The sequence below is a fragment of the Suncus etruscus genome, chromosome 8, assembly GCF_024139225.1.
Source record: "Suncus etruscus isolate mSunEtr1 chromosome 8, mSunEtr1.pri.cur, whole genome shotgun sequence".
NCBI classification, from domain to species: Eukaryota; Metazoa; Chordata; class Mammalia; order Eulipotyphla; family Soricidae; genus Suncus; species Suncus etruscus.
The window spans coordinates 100,796,446-100,816,235 of NC_064855.1; the positions used below are offsets into that span (position 1 = coordinate 100,796,446).

Consider the following 19,790-nt stretch of genomic DNA (forward strand, 5'->3'; position numbering starts at 1 on the left):
AAAGAAAATCAAAATAAACTATTGAAAAAAAAAACAACTGAAAGATATGGTAGTAAATGTTGGGGGATAGCTCAGAATCAATGAAAGATGATTTACAAGCATGCTAAAAGACTTAAGTTCACACTCCTGCTTCACAATAAGTATCTCCCTCCTACCATCCTGTGAGTCCCCAAACACCACCAACCTTGTTACTCATTCATCACTGGAAGTAGACACCAGGGTCTGTGATCAAGTTGAGAAATCCTCAAAATATTTATTATTGTATGATATTTATTAGATATTATTTAATATAAATATTGTATACATTTAAATAAAACATGTATTTGAATAAGTATACTATAAGCATATTTATAGCTACATATATAAATGCAAACATTAAATATTAGCATATGTATAAGTAATTATAAATATTAAATATGAATATTAGATAGAGTTAAGAACAAGAAAATATAAAGTAAAAGCTAATTAAAGGTAACATCTATCTGAAACACTGAATATCTTGTTTAAATTTTATTTTACCCTAATTGTATTTCATAGTCTAGTTGACACATTTTAGTAAAAAATTTAGTACATATATATGTATGTATATTAAATAGTATCTTAGTATATTTCTTAAAATCAATAAGGAGATAGGAAGAGTAACTGAGTTGATACAAGAAAAATCACCGTCATAACTCACCAGATATCCGATATTTGCCACTCTATAAATTTCAATTAGTCTTTTCCCATCAGTAAAACTAAATAAATAAATGATAAACCCTCACCTGTTGCAGAAAAGCACTAAACAATTTGGGTTATAGAAAACAAGGTCTAGTGGGATTTTATGACATTCTCAAAAAGATTTCTGTTTATCCTTTTCAAAAGCACTGCAAAATATTTTATGGGACTTTGACTACCACAAAAGAATATTTCAGATGTAAAATAAAAATCCAGTATCTATAGAAATTCTACAGAAGTCTTTAATTATGGTGCTGAAACATTAAATAGATCCAGTGCAAAATTTTTATCTTGAATATGCAAATTCATAAAACTGGTAATTATATATTAAAGAAAATTTAAATGTACATATAACTATGCTTATATTCAGTTGAATGTTATTAATGATACCGGACATAAAATTTAAGAATGCATTATTTGAAATTTAAAAGCCTTGCAATTTAATCAAGGATCCTGTATCTCTCAGAAACACTTGTAACTTCTATTTTGTTCTGTGTTAATGAGAAAGAGAGACAATCAGAATAAAAGTACGACTCATTTGCTGAGAAGTCAAAGATATAAGTTCACTTTCAAAGACTTCCTGCTGAAGTTTTTTCTTCAAAAAGCTAAAGGAGCTTCAGATCTTATTCTCAAGGAATCATAATAATTTAATTATTGTCATTACTTATGATAAAACATAAACTCTCATACTTTGTCAGAGCTTTAAGCTAGTGAGCCAATGAAACAAAGATCTATTATTTATGCCCTTTGCTGTAAACATAAAAACAACATAGTCTAGATTTTAAAGTAAAAGGTAGCTGCTCTAGATGGCTAAAAATTATTTTTTATTTTCAAAGTAAAAACAAATAATGTTTAAAATTTCAATATAGGGAACATATCCTCATTAGCTTTGAATATATTTTAATATGCTAAAATTATGGACTTGAATTTTTTACCAAAGAATTTACAATTGATATTAGGCATGTTCATTTTTACTTATGTAAGTTTTTTAACTTCAACAGTAGAAATATCACATTACCTCATGTTGTTAGTCACGTTCAGGTTAAAGAAATGTGAATAGAAAATGTGGCTGTCATTTCTAGACTTTATTATAAGATAATATGCATGTAAGCCAACATTCTCTTATCTTGATCTATGTGATACAGAACTATATTTTAAAGAGATAGATTGAAAATAGTGTAACAACTCTATAGGAAACTCAAGGACCATGACTCGTTGCTTAGTGAACTTCTTGGAAACATTGTACTGACTATGTTCTATGAATAACAAATATATGCAATGTTATGCCACTGGAATTTTGGATTGTATCATCAGCTATATTTATTGCAGCACACATTGATCTATCAGTTAATTTAAGTGCTGCTCTCAGAAGAATCTTGCCTTAGACATGCATTTAGGCGAAAAAATCATAGATGTGGGGTTTTTATACACCATATCAACTAAAGAAAAAATAAAACCATTTGATCATATCAATAGATGCAAAGAAAGCTTTCGATAAGGTCCAATACTCGTTTATAATAAAAATTCTCAACATGATGGGAATGGAGGGAACTTTTCTCAATAGAGTCAAGACCATGTATCACAAGCCAACGGCATATATTATTCTCAATAGAAATAAACTAAAAGCCTTTCCTCTAAAATCTGGATTTGAGATAATTTATTCATGTGGTCAGTGGAGGTTGAACCAGTTAAAGATCTGCGATTTATACATGGGTTCTAAGATCATAGATTCTGATGGTTTTTGCTTTTACATAACAATTTTTTAAACAATAGTTTAAAATCTTTACAAGTGTAACATTAATTGTGAAAGCAATTGAATAAGGTATTTTAAGATGGTTTTAAATTTATATAATATATGTCTATATGTATATATTTTTATGTTCTTGCAAATTACTACTTCCTTTTTCTCTTTTTTCATTTTTCTCTCTTTTTTCCCTTCACTTCTTTCTCTCGCTCCTTTATTCTTTTTCATCAATTCAATCTATGTAAACTAAAACCCTTCCTTGCTGTCAGTTACTCCGTAGGAAAGGTATCACTATACTTATGATGCGGTGGATGATACTACATATGGTAGCCACATATTATAGTCTACACTACCACATTGCTTAGTACTCTAGCCTCTAAATCTGTACTTATCCTAAAAAGCTCCATCCACTATATGAACCTGAAACCTTTATTTAGCAAAGCCCACCCAAACAATGATGAGGAGCCTTGAAAATGAAAAACCCTCCAATGCCAATGCACCGGCCTAATGGTTTTTTTTTTAACTTAATTTTACCTTATTTACTCATTCTTCTTTTCTCTTCTTTCTTATCATTTATTTTCCCCTTCTTTCTCTCCTAATCCATATCTTAGCCAATTATCTATCTTTTCTTAACTTACTCCAACAACAACCTAAGGATAGAGCACAAATTCTGTCTTTATGTGGGCATGAGTTTGTTGACAATGGACTCCTTTCTGAGTGCCAAACCTAAAATGTAAACAATCCATGCCTAAAGTGTTTAGAGCCCCACTTATATATTATCCCTCTTCACCTGCTTCAGAAATCCTTCTATCCTCTCATTCCTCAATCCTGATCCATTTTCCTTCCTATTTAATCCTCTTTGCCCTCAGTTCTTAACCCACTAGGTACTGAGACCAACCTACTGCCTCAATAGACCACCACCCAGCTCCCAAACCGAAAGGACAACTTCTCAGTCCCACATCTCGAGCCTCGGCAAGAAACTTTAACCATCACTCTTGCTGTTCATGCTTTGTGGCCTTTCTTCTCATCCATCCTATTGTGGACTGGTGCATGCTACCGATTCAGACCCAGGAGGACCTACAGCCCAAGGACGCTACTTGCTCCCTTATGTCTGCAAATCATTTCTCAAACTCAACAGACACAACGTGTGATGAAAATGTGCCCTGGATTTCACCCCCCACAAGAATATCTCAAAAGACTTAATGGGGAAACCTATATTTCCTTTATACGTTTATTACCTCCATAATAGTACCTCTTAGTCTTACTTACCCAAATGTAAGTTAGCCTCTTAAATAACTTTTTTTCTCTATTTCCTTTCTTAAATTTATTTTTATTTTTTCTATTATATAAAAATATATAGATTTTTTTTTCTTTTCCCTCTTTAACTTCACCTTTTTGGAACTGCTTGGTACAAAAAATAATAGAAAAAGTATTTCCTTGAATAAAAGCTGAGGCCAAAACCAGGAAACAGAGATTGTGTATAGCCTATCATTCTTACCTGCCCCCTAAATGCACCAGCAACATAATAAGGCACCATACCCTTTTATATAGGCACTCTAAATAAGAGGAAATATTATGCACAGAAACAAACTCTTAACAACTAGGGATTAGAACCCTTACATTTTATAATACAAAAATGCCTCTACTCTGAGCATGTGTCATGTGGCCCCAACTTAGACTCCATATGATTGGACAGTGAACATCCAACCCAGAACTCCAGATCAGAAGTTCATGCAACAGTACCAGGAACCAAACTCCTCCTTGGGAAACTCCTAGTATCACTCTGACACCAACTTCCACCAGTTTTGATATGACATCCTGACATGAGGAAACAGCAACAATTTGATCAAGCAATTTGATCATCACCTAATGGTATGATGAAACCAGAAGACCTGTCAGTCTTTGCTCTATGCAAAAATCAAAATTGCTAATTACAGAAGACTGACTTTGACATACAAGGTTTGGGCAGAACCTATCCCGGAACCATTGAGAAAGGTCCTAGCTTAGGCTTCGGTCTAGGATTCGTACAAAATCCAAGATCTCTAATTCCAGAGGTCTGAATTTGACAACTGCGACTGAGCAGAACTTCTGGAACCATTCTGAAAGACTATCCTAGGCTCTGTGCTAGGATTTGAGCAAAAACCAAGACCACTAATTACAGAAGACTGATTACAACATCAGTGATGTAACAGAACTTCTAGAACCATAAAGAAAATCTCTCTCCTAGCCTTTGTCCTATGATCTACGGAAATACTAAGATCTCTAGCTACAGTGGCGTGATGATAAATAAAAAACATCATCCACAACTGAGAAGAAAGTATCCTCGCACCATAAAAAGACGTTGGGGTATGAAAATGAGAGAGTATGGAGCCTGTAGTAGTTCTCATGGCAGTATGCTTCAAGAGCAGAACAATCTTATATCTCTTAGGCCAAGGGAATCCACTTTCTAATTTATCCAATACATATTCTGTCTATGCAGAAACAAACAAAAAAAGAAGAAGAAACACAAACCTTTTTAAATAGTGCTGGTTTGGGGCTTTTTGACTTTTTTGTTTTGTTTCTTTTTGTTTGTTTTTGTTGTTGTTGTTGTTTTATCTTGTTTTTTATTTCCTTGTATGTGTGGGTGCTTTTATTTTTTGTTCTTTTTTATTGTCTTTCGTAGTTGCTAGATTTGGTTTTAGTTTGTTCTTTTTGGCTGTGGTTTTGTATTTTTGTTGTTATTGCTCTGTTGGATATTTTGGTTTTGTTTTTATTTTGTTCGTTTTCTTTTTTTTATGTTGTTTTGTTACCTTTATCTCGTTTTTCTTCTTTCATCTTCTAAATTCATATTTATAACATATAGATGATTCCTTCTAGTTTTTTTGAGGTGTGTGTGCATGATTTCTTTTGTTTCTTTTCCCTTTTCATTTCATAGATGTACTCCAACAGAACCACATTACTGGAATCATCTTGCTCAATCTCATATACAGTGGAGGAAAAATGTATGGTACCAGGATCAGACAGTTATATGTACATTTCATGGAAATAAAAAAAAATAATCAGACTTGAAAACCAACCCAAAGTCAATGACAACCCAATCTATGACAAGCTGTACAAGTGAGGACCAGTTATGCTAGCATCCTCGGGGGTAAAGGAAGATGAAGTTGGATGCATGCTGGGAAAAGGGGTGGAGGGAGGACAACACTGGTGGTGGGAATTCCCCTTATTCATTGTCACTATGTATCTTAAATGTCATGGTGTAAGATTTGTAACTCACTTAGGCCACAATAAATATTTTTTAAAAAGATGGATTTATATTCTAAATTCTTAAATAGATTTATATAAAAAAATTAGAAGATACTAAAATCTAAGTACAGTCAAATTTTCACATGATTTTAAATAGTGCAATGAATTTTATATATAATAATAATAATTAAAAAAGACACAGATGGACATTTTTCTTTTTTTTTCTTTTTGGTTTTTGGGCCACACCCAGTGATGCTCAGGGGTTACTCCTGGCTATACACTCAGAAATAGCTCCTGGATTGGGGGACCATATGGGAAGACGGGAGAGGCGAGGCAGGCACCTTACCGCTTGCACCACCATTTTGGCCCCACTGATAGACAATTTTGTTTTAAGTCATGACTGATAGGATGAATTGGTGGAGACTTTGGGAATCCTAAACCATATTAGAAAAAGTCAGCGAGCATATTCCAGAAGTCATTTTTCTACTGAATATGGTTTCTCCTTTCTCTTATCCAGAATGAGAACTAAATCAAATTTAAGTATTTTCTCATTTTATTAAGATATAAATCAAATAAAAATCTTACCAATGGCATTAGTTAATTTCTGCATTATGCAATTAGTTTTATTATTTAACTGTTATTTATTTCAAGTATGAACAGATTAATAGACTATATACCAAACATAGGCTACCAGTTTTTTGTTTTTATATCTTAATAACAAATTTTCTTGTACTGTTCTTTCACTTGCTTTTTTTTTTCTGCCTCCAGAACCTCGCTTTCATTTCAAAAATTTCAATTCAAAATCTTTATTGGCAACTTCTTTAAGTCATTGTATCAATACTTCCACTATAGTACTTTGAGTTTTTAATTTACATTATAGTTATTTTCCTATTGTATTTTAATTCTCATTTATATAAATGTTCCATATGGAGGTTCAACCTCCTGAGAGCAAAGTTCTTCAATAACAACATAAGTGACTATAATCATTGGTAAGTTGACATTATCCATTACAGAAGAAAATAAATGCCATGTAAAAGGCTGATCAGTTATAAAAAGCTGTTGGGATTTCAATCTCTCAGCTGTCAGTATCTATTAAGGTTATAGTCATAGTTCTAAAGAAGGAAGTGTATGGATGAATGCCTGTAAGGTATTTATTTAAATTGCTTTAAAGCTATATTAGCTTTTCAAGTGATTCTTGGGGATTCTGAACTTTATCTGGACTTTGGGATTATTTAATAGTAAAGATGAAATCTGGCACTGAAGTATAAGCAACTTTCATGAGTGATTTTGACATGGAAGCTACTAGAAGCCTTAAAAAAAAGAGAAGGGCTAATGGATTTTATACCCATATTATTATCCTCCACTATACTCCACAGACACTATTCTAACTCTTCTTGCAATACTGGAAATGGTGCAATTGAACCAGGCATCTCTTTTAAAGGATATAATGTCTGAGATAAAAATGCAATTTATGCACAAATGTAGAAAAGCAGAAATCTCATCACTTCTTCAGAGTTATCTTCCTAATTAAGAAAATATGGTAATGTTGCTTTCATTTATAAAAACCCTATTGGTCCTTTCATTTCCTCAAGATAAAACTCACTCTCACAAATCTTCTCAATTTAATTTTGCCATGGGTCTTATTTTATCTTTCTTTGTCCATTCTCTCCTCCTCCTCCTTCAATTACAAGGCACTCTACTTAATGAATTCTCCTCACCACTTACTCTTTAACCTTTCTTTGATATTTTCCCCTGTCATGTGGCTTTCTTTCTCTGGAAATTGTTCTTCCCTGAACCAAATGATAAACTCCTACTCAAATTCAAAAGACAGCTCAAATACATATTCTTTGCTGAATCTTTTTCTGTGAATACCTCACTTGGTGTCTTTTTATAGTACTTGCTTTAGTTCTCTACTCACCATATTTTATTTACAATGATTGTTCACACCTGCCTCTTATTTTATTGTGGAACTCTGAAGGAGAGTGTCATATTTTATTCAACTTTGTCTTTAGCATTAAGTACTAAACCTGACACATGGCTCACATCAATAAACACTGCTGATTTTATGAAAACAAACCAAAAAAAAAGGAAATTGCATTTTTTTAACATTTAAATGATCATTTTAGCATCAATACCTTGTTTGCTCAAATAAGTTTTAATAAAATAATATCATTGAAAGCTTATATTTCTTTATAATTACTATTAATTTTTCTGACATAGATTTACCTTTTTGTATGTGTGTTTTTGGGGCCACACCTGGTGATGATCAGTAGTTAATCCTGGCTATGTGCTTAGAAATCGCTCCTGGCTTGGGGACCATATGGGACGCCAGGGAGCGAACCAATGTCCATCAGCTAGCGCCGGCAAGACAGATGTCTTACTGCTCCGTGCCACCTCTCCAGCCCCTGATTGACATATATTAACTATTCTTGCATTATTGGGATAAATTCCACTTGGCCATGATCTACATGACATTTTACATATTGTTAGATTTAATCTACTAGTATTTTAAGAGTGAGCAAGGCAAACTTTCTACCACTTATGTCATCACTTTGACCCCTTCCTTGTTATTTTTATGTATTATTTTATTATATATTAATCATAACTTTGAGGTAATTAAATATTATGTATAACTATATTCATGCAGATCATGAAGACAAGCAAACATGCTAATATTCATTTAGTTCTTTTATCTCTGCTTTTTACAGGACTTCTCTGCATCTTCAACTTAAATGTTTACTCTGCAAAATTTGCATCTTTAAAAAATTGAGAGGTAGACAATTTTTCTGTTTCTTAACTTCATACAGAAATAAATTTATAAAGTAAATAGGATGCTTTGTTTTGTCATATTTATATGAATGTGTTATTACCACAATTTTGCATTTTATGTTTCTGTGCATATAATGTAAGCATCTGGTCATATTGTTTTGCAAGCAATTATTAGTATTCTTTCACTTTAAAAGGAATTATTACATATCAAATGAGCATGCTCAAGAAGACAATCTAAATTTAAAATTGCTTTTAGAACATTTTCTTACAGCACAAAAACATAATGTCTATGTATATATGTAAAGAAATAAAATTACATCAATCACCTTGTAAATACATAAACCCAATAAGAAAATAACAAGCACATACCTAAAACAAATGTGAAGTTTATTTATATGAAAATAAAAACCTCAACACTTTTGATTTGCTATCCAAAATAATTAATATTCAAATAATCCTATTGTTCTAATTAATAGGTATTAGAAAGATTGAAATTTTATATCTTTGAATGCAGACACATGTGACTAGTCAAAGTCACTGGCTATGTGGTATCAAGTGATGTGTGTGACTGAGCAGAATTGCCAACTTTCTTTCAACCAGATGGAATGAGATTCAGGGATGAAACTATTTAGAGCTGGTTGAGAGCTGCATCAGGTTCATGTTGATAGTATTTTTACCACACTAAAAGAGGCATTTCCCCTTCAAAAATATTGTCAGGGGCTCATAAACACAGCCATTCCTTAGGGAGCCATCATTGCCTTAAAAGACCATTGAGTCTGCAGAAAACTCTGCAGTTTTTAGGACTCTAATTTATAATACTGTCATTTTGTTCATGAAATAGTTTTTTCCCCCTGGTTTTATGGAGAAATAGCCTTTGATATAAACTCTGAATCTGAAAGAATAGGATAGGAGGCGTCATTTCTATTTTATAACCACCTATGATTTCTAATCTTTTAAGGAGTGATGTGGAAAGATGTTCAGTAAATAAGTATAAGTGAGAAAAGTTGTGTAGTTATTTGTGGAGATTGAAATTATGATTTGCCAGATCAAAGTCAAATAACTTAACTGGCATTTTTGCAAAGAGCTAAAACTTAGTACTAAAATGTCCAAAAAAAAAAAACCCTACTACATTTATTGTTATATTTTCTTAATCTTTTCTCTTAAATTTTAATTTTTTATGCATACATAGGGATTAAAAAACTAAATTAATCAATTTCCATGTATACTGATAATTACAAAATAATATACTTTCATCTGAATTTGAATACTAGATAACATGAAAAAATTTATTAATTATATATTAACAAATAATAGAAAGTGGATGGCTGAACATATCTACAAATATGTTTTTAGAAACATGACTATTAAACAACATGCACAATTCTATATTTTCATACAGATAAAGGCTATAAAATGATTAGAAATTACAATAATTATGAATAAACCAATAAGAAAGCATCAGCTTTTATTTACTTCAAATTATTTATTATTAGAAGTAGTTAAGTATGAAATGTTTTATGTGTTATTGTTATTTAGATTTAGATGTTTTATATATCAAAGAAAATTTTTTAGATAAAATACATTGCATATAAAGGCATGTAAAATATTCTCCATAAATGTTTTGGAAAGTTTGGCTTTTTATTTATTTATTTATTACTTTTTGGGGCCACATCTGGTGACACTCAGGAGTTACTCCTGGCTGTGCTCTCAGAAATCACTCCTGGCTTGGGACCATATGGAACCCCCGGGGATCAACCATGGTCTGTCCTTGGTTAGCCAATGCAAGGGAAATGCCCTACCCAATTTCGCCACTACTCTGGGTCCAAATCTGGCTTCTTTTTTTTAATAGAAAACCACAACATTAAGTAAAGTAAAAGAGACACGTAGAAAGTTTTGTTTTTGTTTATGTGTTTGTTTGTTTGTTTGTCACACTGGTGATGCTCAGGGATTCCTCCTGACTGTGTACTCAGAATGCTCTCCTGGTACAGGAGACTATATGGGATGCCAGAGATCAAACAGGCATTGGTCCTGGGTTAGCCATGTGCAAAGCAAACATCCCACCACAGAGTTACCACTCAGATTCCGGAACGTAAATTTTGATCGTCACAATATATGTCATCATATGATCCAAGTAAAAAGAGGAAAAGGGATACATTCTTTTTTTACATTTCTGTAAAATGCAGAAAAGTAAAAGAGAACACGGGATAGGTGGTATATTATATATTTATTGTTACTTTAGGTTAATAGAGATAGCCATGAGAATGTTACATATTATTAATGCAGTGAGATTTTTTTTTATTGACAGTGAAAACTAGAAATTACTTAGTAATTTTGAAAATCAAGTAAAACAGAATACATAGAAGGCATAATAAAGTCACAAACATAAAAATTTATATGCAAATTAATCCAATAATATTTATTTTTCCTCAATATCCATGAAAATAATTAATAATATCCTTACAGAGGAGTAAAGTTCTATCAACAAAAAGCCCCTAATGCATTTTGTTTTACAAATTAATTGTAGATTACCATAAAATGTTAGTCTTTTCTAGATATTAAAATAAAATAAAACATAAATTTTGAAAGACCCTGAGAATATGAAAATATTTAGGAACTAATATGAATAAATTAGCAAAAGAACAAATATACTTTGTTGGGAAAAGTACTTTGCAAATAATAGTGTAGCAATCAACCAAGCATAATTGTCCCAAAAGACATTTTCAAATAATTTTAATTTTATTTTATCAAAATATGTTAGATACAGTAATGTATATAAGTGCTCTACATCATTGAAAACATACATGAATTCAGAGATATAAATTTGTCAAGGATAAAATAAGTTTTTTTATAGATAAATATAAAAGTTTAATAATCTAGTTTCATAAAATCGTACAAAAGTATGAACAGCTATTTTACAAAATAATTAACAATAATTGACATTAATAAAAATGCAGAAAGTGAAATAATTATTGCATTGTTTATCAGGCAATTGCAGATTCAAAAGACAGATTTATATTATAAAGTCATCACCGACTTTCTAAAATGAATACATGAAATTAAAGTTGATGTAGAAAAAAGAAGATACATCAATAATATGGTAGATGAAAATACCACTTTTAAATTTGGGGGGGTTGGGTCACACCAAGCATCGCTCCGGTGTTACTCCTGGCTCTACACTCAGAAATCACCCCTCACTGGCTCAGGGGACCATATGTGATGCAGGATATTGAACCACTGTTCTTCCTGGATTGGCTGCTTGCAAGACAAAAGCCCTACCACTGTACTATCTTTCTGGCCCAACCACTTTCAAACAATTTGGCAACTGAATTCTTTTACTTAATCAAAATTTACCACCACCAGGTACATTTCTTTACTTTATCACATATCCATCAAAAACAGATAAAGGCAATTTCAATGTCATTATGATTGCATAATCTTTATTATTTTCATGATGATGATGATGACCTGGATTTTAGTCAAAGAAGCATAGACTTAGAAGATCTCAAACCAGTATAGTCATTTGATAATACATCAGAAGGCAGATTTAGATAGATTCAAAATCAAGTGTTTGCTTCAGATTTATAATTTGAATGTAGTTGGAGTAGATACTGTTTTAACAATGAAAACACAATTGAGTCAAAGATTCTAATTATAAAACTTTTGATAAGAATGTTAAAGTTTCTTTTTGTTTGTTTTTTCAGCCACACCCGTGATGCTCAGGGGTTTTTCGTGACTATGAGCTCAGATATCACTCCTGGCTTGGGGGACCATATGGGACACCAGGGATCAACCCACAGTCCATCCTACACTAGCGCAGTGCAAAGCAGATGCCTTATGCCCTGCACTACTGCTCAGGCCCCAAAAATGTTAAAGTATTTATATATAAATGTAAGAGAAACTTTAGACTGTATGAAAGATGTATCATGTAAATGAAGGTTTGAATTTTAAAAAAGTACATATTGATTATGTTTAGGTAAATAAATTTTCACCATATGCCATAAAAAGTAGAGATAAAAATTGCCTTTTACTCATATCATAGAAAGCATTAAAAGGATTAAGAAAAATAATTAATTTCACTGTATCTCTTCAACATATAATATCTATGAACCAATATATTAGAAACATAGGTAATGGTTCTCCATGATCTTTTGTTTAATATCAATGTCTCTTATTTGAAATTATTTGTTTATTTTTGTATTTATAGTTATTTATCATTTTGAGGGGACACATTTAGTGGTGCCTAGATTGAGTTCTGGTTCTAAGCTTAGGATCACTTTTATTGTTTTGTTTTGTTTAGGTTTTTTTTTTTTTTTGTGCCACACGGTGACACATGGGGTGATCTTAAGAGGTTACTCCTGACTATGCATTCAGATATCACTACTGGCTTGGGGACAATATGGTACTTCAAGAATCGAACAGAGGTATGTCCTGGGTCTGCCATGTGCAAGGCAAATGCCATACCAGTGCACTATCGCTCAGACCCCTCAGGATCACTTTTGGCAAGGTTAAGTTGGATTGAACTCAGGTTATCCAAGAGCAAAGTGAATGTCATTCTTACTAGATCTTGCTGTACCCTAAATTCATCCTTTGACCATTTCAACTGATGCCTACACAGTTTTAGCATAAAGTGTTGCTGTTGAAATGACACACCTAGTGGCACTCAGGGGTTACTCCTAGCTCTGCTCTCATAAATAGCTCCTGGGCCATATGGGATGCTTGGAATCAAACACAGATCCATCCCAGGTGGGCCCCCGTTACAAAGCAAACACCCTACCACTGTGCTATTGTTCGGGCCCCAAGTTCATTTTTTTAACAAGAAATTTTTTGGTAAATAGTTTACAAACACATGCTGTATGCTATCATTTTTCTTTCTATGAAGTTCTATTAAATATATTATAGATTTGTCTACCTTGATATTAATTATTTCTGAGTTATTTTTAATGCATATTATTTTCCTTATTTACTTATTTCCTTATTTATCTTCTGCATCTTATTTTACCCATTGGACTATATCTACTACATTTATCCATTTATAATCTTTCAGACACATTAATATATTTGATATTAAACAAATAGGCAATGGTTCTTTTTGTACATAGTTAAACAAAAAATAATAACACATCCTTCTTGGTATTTGCACATCCTAACTCTGCTTATAACTTTCTGTTAGTGTCTGCTTTGTATTACATCATCTCTGTATTGGAAACATGACTAATTCTATTTTGGCCTTCCATCTTTAGCTCACAGCTCTGTGTCCTTCTGATAAGCTCTGTTTGGGAGTTAGAATCCAAAGATTATCCAGGAGTATGTTTTAAATTTGTTTTCTCTCTTTATTTTGTTTATGTCCTACATAAAAGTGAAATCACTCAATTTCTTTATCTGTTTTTGTTTAATTTTGCTTAGCACAATACTCTTTACAACAAATCTTATAGCAAATGGGAAGATATTTTTTTCCTAAAGTTAAATAGAATATTCTTCTGGGTATTTATCACATTATCCTTAATGGATCTGTGTTTTTCACACTTTGATTATTTCCAAAGAGATATACCTTTTGAATGATTGTATTTAAAATTTAGAATGGGGGGCCGGAGTGGTGGCACAAGCGGTAGGGTGTGTGCCTTGTACACGCTAACTTAGGACTAATTGTGGTTCAATCCCATGGCTTCCCATCTGGTCCCCCAAGCCAGGAGCAATTTTTGAGCGAATAACCAAAAATAACCCCTGAGCATCACCAGTGTGGCCCAAATAGCAAAATAAATATATAAAATTTAAAAGGGCAAAAATATTTATTAGGCAAGATTAAGTGAAGGAGTTGGATTAATTTAAAGGTGGAGTTTACCATCCCAATGATATAGATTCAGAAAACTTGTTAAAAATGTCAAATCTGAAAAAAGCCATTTGAAACAAAACCCAAAAATGTTATACTTAGCAAATGCAGTATTAAAATCTTACAGAAATATTATTGATTTGTACAAATCCACATGAAATATAATTTCCCAACGTCATTAAAACACTAGTATAAAATTTAAATTGCTATCACCTTAAATCTCCAATATACTATTAAAAATAGGCCAACTATTTATTATAAAATACATTTCCAACTATTTTAAATGATTCATAGCAGACTTCTTTTTGAAACGCAAAAATAGCAAGCTAAGCCCAGGAGGTTCCAATACATAAATCATCATGATAGTGGTAAGAAGGGGGGTGATTATAATGTTGACTATGTTTTACAGAAAGTTCTGGTGTACTTCAGTTTGGTGTTTAGAAAGTTTGTGCATATCAATCAAATCGCTTTTATGATATCTTAAATGATGCATTCTATTAATAATATTATTGCCCAGGCCATTTCCCTTCATAAAATTATCTCCTTATGATGCTATCATAAAATTCTGATTAAATGAAATTCCAGAAGCATGATGATTTGATTAAGGGAGGCCTCATGGAAAGAATCCTTATTAATTTTGTTTAAATATGATTGCATTATACCTTTTTAAAAAGATATAGTGTGTATAGAACATTTTACATATATTTAGTGATAATGTATATTTAACTCTTAAGTTGCCAGTAAAATGTTTTTTTCAAACAATGATGGAACTTAGGGAATTTATATCAAGTTGACACAAACCTCAAGAACCCAAGCAAACAGCTAAGGGTGTTTTGTTTTGATTATTTCTAATAAAATGATAGTGCAGAAAAGAATGAAGTCCCTTTGCCATGTTTAGCCATCTTATTAAAGGATAAAATATTTATGCATATACTTGTGTAAATATGCACATATATACACACTATAGTTAGGGTGAGTACGCCATTATGTTGCAAGTCAGTCCCTGAAGAGGTTGACTGATGGAGGGATGGAGGCTCATGAGGCCTTTCTCTTCCAGCTCGGAGCACGCGTCTGCCACCCTGTCTAGCCGACGGTTCTGAGGTGAAACGACAGGTAAACAGCTCACAGACAGTCAGGCTTGTGGAAATATTAGCTTTATTCAGTGGACAAGACTTAAGTCCAAAGACTCAGCCTCAGTTCCAGCAAAAAAGCTCTTTGCCTTCCACAGACCCTTGTTTTTATCCCCCAGAATCAGGTACCACCCAATTGTGGGATCAGATACCAACCAATGGTGGAAGCAGAATCAGGTACTACCCTAGGGTGGGGGCAGAATACCAGGTCACACCCTAGGGTAGGGCACAATCACCAATCAGGTTAGGGTGAGTAACATAGTAATCCCCTAAAATATTTACATACACAACAATTATATTCACACATGCTTGTTTCACTTAAAATACAACTTTTAAAATGACCTTGAGAACTATCAGTTTTGTTTACTGTATTTAGTATTTGTTATCTTTCTTCTATCACCAATAATTTTTATTGACCTCTATGAGTAATGTTCTTCAGAATATTAGTTCATCCCTTTATAAAAAAAATATGCATAAATGTTTTGCATTTTTTAGGATTCTTTGAGTAAACAAGCAGACTTGTCTTCATCTACTAGGTTAATGGCATAAAACTAATAAAGAACATTAAAGTTTTAAAATCCCTCACAGGTAAATATTTTTCCCATGTCATTTAACATATATATCCCTATGCCCTTTTCACTATTAACCATATTTATTTCCAATTATCCACCCAAAGTGGCATAATAACTATTCCAAAATGAAAATCTTTTCATGGTGTTCTACTTAAAATTGTTCTGTAACCTTCCCACTCAGTTGCCCTTCCCAGCTACATGTAAAATTTAACTGATCATTTTTATGTGTGGTGGTGTAGTGTTATGCAGTTCTTTTCAAGCTGTGCTTTATGATCTAGTATTTGTGAGTCTTGAAATCAATTTAGTGGGGCACGTGACCTGTAGATTTAATAAAATAAAATTTAATAGACTATAATGAAGTCGGCTAGAAAATAACGAAGCCACACAATTACAAAACAGAACTTTGGAGAACCTGTTGAACCAAAAAGGAGCTAAAAATATTCCATAAAAATTCAGTATTAAATGGGCATCATGTCTTTATAGAAAAAGGCAATGGCAGAATGGGGATTTTTATCTCTTGTGAAAGCAGACCTTTTTATATGTGTATGTAAAATAAAATTAAAAATTATATTTAATTACCTTCCTATTGTCTAACTCTGTGGCTTATAATATCTTATAATTATCATAATTTTTATATTTAGTGCACCATTTTATTTTATATATCAATTTGAGTGATCTCTTCAGTTGTTTCAGTTGCTTTTTATATAGCTAGAGACTTGATGTTATATAACACAGGCATCCTCATAGTCTTAATTTTCTCATGGTGTATCATTTCTAAAGGTTATTTGTTCAACATTTCTCTCCTGAGAATAAATTGGTTATTATTTAAGCACTTTAAAGATTGCAAGCAAAAAGTCACAATTTTTCCATTCAAGGAATTTAATAATTGAAGCAAATCTCAATGTCAGCCTAGATGCAAAGATGGAAAATTATACTATACTTTCTATTGAAAGAAAATTAATGATTTAATCAGCATAGAATATCATATATTATAAACAATAGATGAGGCTCCAATCCTATTTAATTTTTATTCTAGATATTTATAAAGAGTCATTCAAATAGAATGGTGTTTACTTCCAGCCATTTGGATTTGAGTATAAATGTTAATTTCCTTTAAGCTATCCTGTAATAAAATTATGCCCTACATTAATGTCTTTTGTTTCTGAATTGATTAAAACACCAATATTTAGAATACTATCCAAATGAGGTTGGGAGTCTAAAGAGTGCCACATGCAGGTAAATTAGTAAATTAGTCTATCATCCTTAGAGTCAAATCATGAAAATGCGAATTATGCAGTCCTGTGTTACAGAATCTATTTTTTAGTATCTATTATTTTTCACATTACTTATAAAATAATAATTCTTCTGTGAAACCTTCCTTATGAAAGAATATACTTATGGGCAGTTACAGCAGTTGCTATATAAAACAGCTCTATTTTCCCATCACAGAAACAAAGTTTACAGATTATTAAAGAGCAATAAGTCTTTCTAACACCATTAGCACTTTCTTAGAAATTACAATTTTAAGTGAAATTGAACATAGCAAAAACAGATCTTTAAACAATGTGCTTATTTCCTTCAATGTTGGCCAGAGTATCTTTGTTCTCATTATGGTATGACAGTACTTTGAATGACATTAGTCTACTTAAGGGCCTGCTATCTTAGAAAAGTACACTGAAGGATGTTCTAAAAATAAAATTGCTTGGTAAATGCATATCAGCTGAAGCTCCTGGAAGAAAATAACTAGTCCAATAAAAGAAAAGAAATTGAGATGGGGCATTTGTTACAAAAGTATAATCAGAGTGAAAATGATAAGAAAAGGATGGCAAGGTAATTATAAAATTAACACAGAGAAGACAATATATCCTAAGGACCAGGTTAACGAATGTACTTGGTCCATAATGAGTTGGAGACAACTAACTAGAGTTGACAATTGAAAGATAAGTTTTTATAAAGCATTTGGAAGAAAATGAGGGTCCTGGCCCTTCATTAGACATTGACATATCTAAAAAAAAGTAAAAGGAAAAAAAAGGTATATTTACTCCACTTGTGACAATCTTCCCTCTAAGTCTGCCTGATATCAACACTTTTCTTGAACTTGATTAGAAGCCAATTTTCCAGGTCAAAGAGAACCCTACTATAGTGCAGAAAAAGGTCAAGGAATAGATTTGAATAAAAACAAAAAGGTCAACATAGCATGGAGACAATTAAGAGTGTAAGCTATAATGCTCTATAAACTTTCAATATTAAGTTTTTTCTTCACTAACTTATATTAATTTTAACTAGTAGATCTAAATCTCTACTAAAGAGTTTTAATTGCCACCACCCACATGTTAAAAACCAACAAATGATTCTTTGTCGGCACTGAAGAGAACTGTCTACTCCACTTCACACTGTTTCTTTTTTGTAGATACTTTGTTTTTTTTTCACAAGTATATATTAGGTACAATATCATAACCCTTCAATGAATATTTTGTTATTAAGTCAATAAATGGTGTATCTTCTGAAATATTTTTCAAAAGTATATTTTATGTTATATTAATGCACTCAATATGCCCTGCTAAGAAATATTCTTTTAGACCTCCTCCTCTAAGTGTAAGTAGTAACTACTACTCTGACAATATTCTTTAGTTGGGTGTCATTTCTACTGAGTCTGTACATATTAAATTATGTGCTTTAATTATATTTTACTCATATCTGAGCTCAATATTGATATGATGAGCTCAGTAATCTCAGTTCATTTAGTACTTCTGTTTTTTTCTCTTGCTTATCAATTTCAAAAATTTGAAAGTTGAAAGTTTAGGCCATATTTATTTCAAAAATATAACAAATATAGAAGCATTCTGCACAGATAAGTAAAATAGAGGCACAATTATTTTAAAGATATTAGCATATATAATATAAATTTACATTTATATTATAAATATACAAGAATTCTATAAAATACATATAAATATGTATATTTTATACATACAATATACAAAAATTAAAAAAATAAAGGTATCCCTTAATTTTGAATATACCTCAATATTGATGATAATTTCTAAAATATAGTTAAATTAAAATATTGCTGAAATAAAAGGCATATCCTTTTATTAACTATCCAAGAATAAAAGGTGGACTTAATGTTTTATTTTAAAAGGAGCATGCTAATATCACTAATGACAGAAATGCTATCATTATTTTATCTGTAGATAAATATAAATATCTCAAAATATGGTGATAAAATAGTCTATCTAGCAACTGCTTATATTCACTGATTAAACTTAGAATTATTCTCATAATTCTCAATGGGATTCAAATATAGCTGAACTCTTTCACTTTTATTATTATCTATTCTGTAAGACCTTTAGTAAAAATATAACATTGGTGTGTAAAAATCAAATATTTAACAGTAAAAAAAACTGATAAGAACAGATACTACACTTGATCTTAGCCAAAAGGTCAAGAAGCGATGTGATTTTTAACAGTCCATGTATTAGGTATCTGTTATTATTTAAATCAACTATGGATGAATTCAATTTTTAAGAAAATTGACAAGAAAGTAATTCACATAATCATTTATTTAAGGTGTTTATCTAGTACAGTGACTACTTAAATAAGTGTTTGTTATAGAAGTTTATATTGTATGGGATTGTCTGATTTTTCTAATCTAAAATTTTGCTAATGTTCTTTAACAAGCTAGGATAATAATAGATATCTAGTGAAAAAGAAACAAGAAAGTAGATGAAATTTATTTTTATGACTCAAATATAAACTTAGAAAAAGAGGGGTCAGAGCTATTCCACAGTGATTAGGAAACTTGT

General features: G+C 31.6%; 1 pseudogene; it reads right to left on the reverse strand.

Moving 5' to 3' along the window:
• Nucleotides 1-19,350: 19,350 nt before the first annotated feature.
• On the reverse strand, nt 19,351-19,440 carry LOC126016821 (uncharacterized; annotated as a pseudogene).
• Nucleotides 19,441-19,790: the final 350 nt, after the last annotated feature.